Source organism: Brassica napus, chromosome A4 (genome assembly GCF_020379485.1).
Source record: "Brassica napus cultivar Da-Ae chromosome A4, Da-Ae, whole genome shotgun sequence".
Taxonomy (NCBI): domain Eukaryota; kingdom Viridiplantae; phylum Streptophyta; class Magnoliopsida; order Brassicales; family Brassicaceae; genus Brassica; species Brassica napus.
In genome coordinates, this window is record NC_063437.1 from 5,486,875 (window position 1) to 5,493,649 (window position 6,775).

Consider the following 6,775-nt stretch of genomic DNA (forward strand, 5'->3'; position numbering starts at 1 on the left):
ATTTAGTTTATTTGGTTTAATCTTTGTTATATGTTGGTTTTGTTAGCATAACACATTATACTTAGTTTACATTATTGTGAAAACTCTCTTGTTCATTTTTATATAATTAAGATTTATTTCACATTCTCTTTCTCTCAGTCTAGATCAAATTGAGAGAATATGAAATAAAACGAACAGACAAAACTTAGAAACGGAAAAAGTCAAGCTCAAAGCAATGAGACTGATGCTCGATTCTAGGAAAAAAAAATAAAGAAACAAAACATGATGAATGAATGGATTAACGAACGTGATGAACGATTCAAAGTAAATTTAAACAACTGAAAGGATCGAGATAAAGTTGAATGAAGATTCTATGAAAACTCTGATACCATTTCAAATTCACTCAATGAGATCAATATTTAGAAAAGAGATTGTGAAATAAATCTTCATTAGCGTAAACGTGGAAGACAAATTTGTTTTTAACACTAGTTAATTATGATATTACAAACTACGAGAAGCATTATATATACAATATTATAGCCGACAGTTCTACTTAATTAATGAGGATTCACGTTTAACTACATCATTCGGGCCGTCCTGTGAAATCAATTTATGACGTTACTTCTTGCTCCATGCTGAAAATCTCTTGTAACTATTTTTCTCCAATATTTTGCATATTTTCGCTAGGAATCAAAACCCAATCCTCCTAGTGTAGAAGCATTAATGAACCATTGGTCAAACCACTAGACCAAAAGGGGTTCCACATGAAGAAGAGTTTGTATAAATACAATGTTAAAGTGTAAGTAATCAGTTTATATAGTTTACTTTTTGTTATATGTATCTTTAGTTAGCATAGCACATTAGATGTAGTTTACTTTGTATTTAAACACACTCTCTTGTTTACTTGTTTTCTAATGAAGATTTATTTCACAATTCCCTTCTCTTAATCTTGATCACATTTGGAGAATCTGAAATGGTATCACAACATTTTTAGAATCCTCATTCAGCTTCAGCATCTTTTTCTTTCTGTTTGTTTTGATTCCCTCTGAATCATTCATCACATTTTTGTTCTTCATTTAATTTATTTCTTTGAATCAAGATTCTGTTTCATTATTTTTGAACGTCTATTCCATCAATTCTAGTTTTGGTTTTGATTTCATCGTTTCTCAGCTCAATCTCTCTGATTAATTTATTTTTTGCTTCACTTTAGAATAGTTGGTCTTCTCTATTTCTCCAATAAAACTTCAAGAAGATAATTTGTGCTTGAGATTGACTTGAGTTTGTTTATGTCATTTTGTGCTTATATCATGCCTCTAGCAAGCTTCTTGGTTTGTAAGTTGGTAGCTACAAGTCAAGTTCTTTTTCTGCTTATTTCTGAAACAAACTTTCAACAAATATTTACTATACACCAGTGACCCTAAAGCCTGGAAGAAGACAATAGGTCCACAAAGGTTATCAAGGCCTATCCCGAGCTTAGAGGATGACCAATGCCGAGCAAACATATTCAAACCAAAACGTAACTAAAGTAAAGGTATTAAAGATGATTATAAATGCACATGATACTCGCCGGAGATCAAAATACCGCTACGATACTCCTCGTCAACACCTATAAAGAGGAGACCACGAAGAAGGAGAGGGGGATCTAGAATTCTCTGATAGCATACATATAGTCTCAATACTCTTGTACTCCCTTGTTAATCGATACCGGCCCTTTAGACCTTTACGGCTGTATTTTCTCGCATAATCAATAAAAAATATATTTTTAATACTTAATCTCTAATATATACATTTTTCTGGGTTTTACTTCTTATACACGTAATCAAAACTATGTATTTTATTTTTGAGTCGCTTTTGAGATCAATCAGTGTCAAACCAAGTGTGTATTTTTCTCTGTTAAAATAGTATTTTTGAACAAAATTGAGAAACAGTATTTCACTTGATTCGTAATATTTTAAGTGAAATCTAGAGTAACTTAAAAATATTTACCCTATATTAACTTAGCCATCCCATCATGAAGTAAACTGTGTTGCAAACAATAAGAGGCTAAAAAGCCTTAAGACGAGTTGCATGAGGCTCATATTATGTTTTGTACAAAAATGGTTTAGCCCAAAAATAAAAAATAAAGACATGAATCCGACGCAAAAAAGTCTCAAGTGTCTAAAGAGAGAGAAAGAGAGAGAAAGTAGATCTCACGCACACCGCCGGAGACCGTCATCCTTAAGATAAAAGTATCCGTTTGTGTCTCACCTTCGATTTTTACGGCATTCGCCTTGCCTGAGCTCTGGCCAGCCACCTCTTATGGTGTTTCTGTAACTGGAGTGAAGACGCGGAGGTTTGGAAGGAGTGGAGAGGTGAAGATGAGTGTGGTTTTGGTTCGGGGAGGTGGAGGCTACGTCAGATCTGCTGCCGCCGGTTTTAGTCGCTGAGAGGCGGAAGTTTCTTCAACTTCGCCGTCGTTGGCTCAAGCTTCCGGGAGGTGAAGGCTTCGTCAGCCTTACGTTGTCGGCTTCAGGTTTTTCGAGTTTGTTTGTTTGCTTCGAGTTTGGGTTATGGTCATGGAGCGGAAGAGGTTCTCGGCTTGTGATCTAGGGTTATGAAGCTTCGCCGTCGGATGAGCTCTCTCCAGAGGGATGATGCTCTCCGTCAACGTTTCAGGAAGGTGAAGAAGAGATTTGGTTTCGGTGGAGGCTTGAAGGGATTATGAGCTCCGGCGAAACGAGGGTTTCAGTAGTTTCGGTACGGCGGCTTGGTGAGGCGGAGACGGTCGGGTCGAGGCGGAGCGACGCGTGGCGCACTGACGGTCAGGATCTCCACACGTGTCTCGCTTCAGCCTCCTCGACGCACGCGTACCCGAGCCTGTCGGTGCTGAGTTCGAGGGTTTGGGATTTGGGCCGTTTTAGCTTATTAGGTTTCGGCTTTTGGTTGGTTTTGTTAACCCGTTAATATTGTGGGCTTTTGTATTTGGGCTTCGGCCGTTGGGCTTGGCCCGTTCTCTTTATTAAAACAAAAATTTGAGGGAAAAAAAAGACATGAATCCGACGTCGTGTGTTCTCGGCGACTGAGGGCTTCCACTTTCTCCGCTGCAAGTTTCTTCTCCATCTTTTTTGTGCTTGGAAAAATCGACAAGTTTCATCTCCAAGGCACTTAAGGTGAGTGAAAGTGATTTTACTTTAGGGATTTGTTCTGTTCTCTCTTTCTGGGTCTCAGTAATTTCGAGAATTGATTTGCCTAAGATGACTCAGAGCATTCGACAACCTTAAACCTTTCTGTCAAATGTGAATTAAGTTTATCAAAAAGAGATAATTGTTCGTTCGTGTCTTTTACAATCTACTTACCGTCGCTCTCCGTTCTAAGTTGGTGAATTTACTCATGGCTGCAGATGGCTAGATGGGATCAAATCTTCTCCCTGCCTGTGCAAAATCCAACTTTGCCAGAGTTTTCTTCTGCGGATCTTGCCTGGTCCAAGGTTGAAGGTTACAGAGACAACATAGATAGATTAGCCCTCATCCCTTACACCAGGGTTGATGATTTTGTAAGAGGTGAATCCTCCAATAAAGATTGCCCTACCAGTTTCCATGTTGAAGCTAGACGACGCAAAGCCAAAGAGAAAACATACAAGGCCAAAGTTGATGGCATCTTGGAGTATATCCTGTAAGTTATTAGCATCAAGTGTAGAAACAAACAAACAAAAAATAACACTTGGGTGTGTTGATTTGTCTGAGTAGGTATTGGTGTTCCTTTGGACCAGATGATAACCGGAAAGGCGGATCTGTACGGCCATGTAGGAGCACATATGTTCCCAAAAAGAACAACGCTGGCCGCCCCAATTCCAAGCGTGGCTGCAGGTGTCACTTCATTGTCAAACGCTTGATTGCTGAACCAACTGTGGCTTTGATCATTTACAACCATGACAAGCATGTAGATGAGAAAGGGCTGCCTTGCCACGGTCCGCAAGACAAAAAGGCGGCTGGCACAAGAGCCATGTTTGCTCCTTATATATCTGAAGATCTTAGGTTACGTGTCCTGTCTTTGCTCTATGTTGGTGTCTCTGTGGAGACCATTATGCAAAGGCATAACGAATCGGTGGAAAAACAAGGCGGTCCGAGTAATAGAGATGATTTGTTAACTCATAGATATGTTCGAAGACTTGAGAGGAGTATAAGACGTTCGACGTATGAGCTGGATGAGGATGATGATGTTAGTGTCAGTATGTGGGTTGAGAGTCATCAGAGCCCTGTGTTTTTCTACCAAGGGTTCTCTGAGACAGAACCGTTTTCATTGGGTATCCAAACTGAGTGGCAGTTGCAGCAGATGATTCGATTTGGCAACTGTAGACTTTTGGCTTCAGATTCAAGGTTTGGGACAAATAAACTCAAGGTCAGTTTCTTACTGTTTGCATCGGTCACTAAATATGTCTGCTTCTATATATATATATATATATCTTATCAGTATATGTGCTGCGTTTATATTTTCAGTATCCTATCCATAGTCTTGTTGTGTTCGACTCCGAGAACAAGGGGATTCCAGTAGCTTGGATAATTGCACCGCGGGTTTCAAGTGGAGATGCGTATAGATGGATGAGAGCTCTTTGTAACCGAGTCCATGCCAAGGATCCCTTGTGGAAGGTGGCTGGGTTCATAGTTGATGACCCTTTTGCTGACATAACAACGATCAGGTTGGTTGCTTCAAAGACCTTTTCAAAAAAAAAACGTATTTTGAAGTTTACCACACCATAGCGTTTAGCTATGAAGATAATTACTGTACAAAACCAAATATCAATAGTGGAACACTATTTAGACAGATTGACTCATACAACAATAGGTCTTGAATAGAACTCTTGCCATGGTTAAATTATAGGTTTCATTATCATTTATTAGATACTGAACCATATTGTTCTCTTCGCGAATAAGAACATTTATGAAAGCATAGATTTCAGGCGAGGAACCATATTGTCATTAACCCTCGATATTATATTATCTGATGCTATTGCTTGCAATGTTCCCAGGGATGTGTTTCAGTGTCCGGTCTTGTTTTCGTTTTGGCGTATTCGCCATGCATGGCATAAGAACATAATCAAGAAATGTCCAGACACAGAGACTCGTGTCGAGATTTCAAGACATCTGGGTCAGGCCGTGGATAAAATCTGTAGAAAGCAAGGAACAGCCACATTGTTTGAAGGTTTAATGGAGCATTTTGTTAATAGTCCGGAGTTTGTAGAGTACTTCAGAGCTGTTTGGTCTCCCAGAATAGGTTATTTTTTGAATCTCTCTCTTTCTCTTTTTTTGCTTACACTTTACCTGCAAGGTTCTTAGACCCTACGGATCAAATGTTTTACATGTGAATGACATCAAGTCATCTCAGTTATTGACTATTTCTTTCCCATCAATAATAGGAGCTTGGACAAGTGCTTTACAGACTCTTCCCTTGGCAAGCCAAGAGATATGTGCAGCGATGGAGCTTTACCACTATCAGATGAAGTGCAGGCTAATGAATGAGAGAGACTCTGAAGCTTATCAACGTACTGATTGGTTGGTCGATAAGTTAGGAACGAAAGTGCATTCTTACTTCTGGCTAGATGAGTATACTGGAAAAGATGATTTTGCTAGGTACTGGAGAGAGGAATGGGTGAGCGGTTTGACTTCTTTCCGGAAAGCATTGAGTATACCAGATTCTCATGTTGTTATCTCTGGTATGTCTGCAAAAGTAACAGATAAATGTGATGCCAACGAAGTTCATGTTGTGTGGAGTCCAAGTTCCCATTTTGGGGTTTGCAGTTGCAGCTGGGCACAAAAGGGTTACATATGTCAGCACATGATCAAACTTGCACAAGTCTGTCGTGGGAACCGGACTGCTAAAGAATCTGTTAGCCTTCTACAGTATTACCAGGCCTTGGTTGATCTGCTTCACTTACCACCTGGCGACTCCTTGTTTCGTGATTACGCAGCTTCTTTAGCCGTCTCTGTGGAAAAGCAAATCAATGCCCTTGGCGATCTGCCAAAGAGCGATGCTAGTGAAGGGACTGTGCAAAAACAAGTTGCTGGCGAAGTAGCTACTGATTTGGATGGAGAGTTGAGTAAAATGCCAATGAGTAGGGATAGAGGTAGAGCCTGCTCAGAAAATGCAGAAGACGCTATTTCCGGTTCTGAAATGGAAATGGATCCTTCACTATGTTCAACCAAAGCTGGTGCAGAAGATGTTACCTCTACCGTGCAGAATGAGACAGACATGGCGACAGAGAATCATGAAAGATGTGCAAAAAGGTTGAAATTTTGCAGCACCCGAGCAAGGGAGTATGTCGATGAATGATGGTAGCCGAGCGGAGATTGTAGCCAGAGTTTCCAGAAATTGAATGACCATTCCAATGTTGAGCATACACAAACTGTGAAGCAACATATGCTGAGACTCAGGAAACTTGATTAGCTATGATGATGTGGCTTCTACAGAGAGGAATCTGAAAGAGACGTAGACGTTGCATCTAACCTACAAAGTGATTGAGACACCCCAAGTACATTTTCTTTGGTCTGAAAGCAACAACAGCTCTGAAGTAATCCGGTTACTTTTTTATACTGTCAATCAATCTGTTCCAGTTTTTTTCTAGACTTGGTGGATAAATTATGAAAGCCACTACTGAGTCTTTTCTGTGCCGTAGATGAGAACTATCGAAGTTTAAACTGGATAAGATCGGACTATCTATCATATAGCATATCTTGATGGAACTATGAACTTGTGCTAGATCCCCATAAATTGAAAACTGTAAACTTATTAACTAAACAAATTTAAAATCAGCTAACCCAAA

At 39.7% G+C, this 6,775-nt stretch overlaps 1 pseudogene; it reads left to right on the forward strand.

Moving 5' to 3' along the window:
- The first annotated feature begins 2,994 nt into the window (after positions 1-2,994).
- Positions 2,995-6,695, forward strand: LOC106445778 (annotated as a pseudogene).
- The last annotated feature ends 80 nt before the right edge of the window (positions 6,696-6,775 follow it).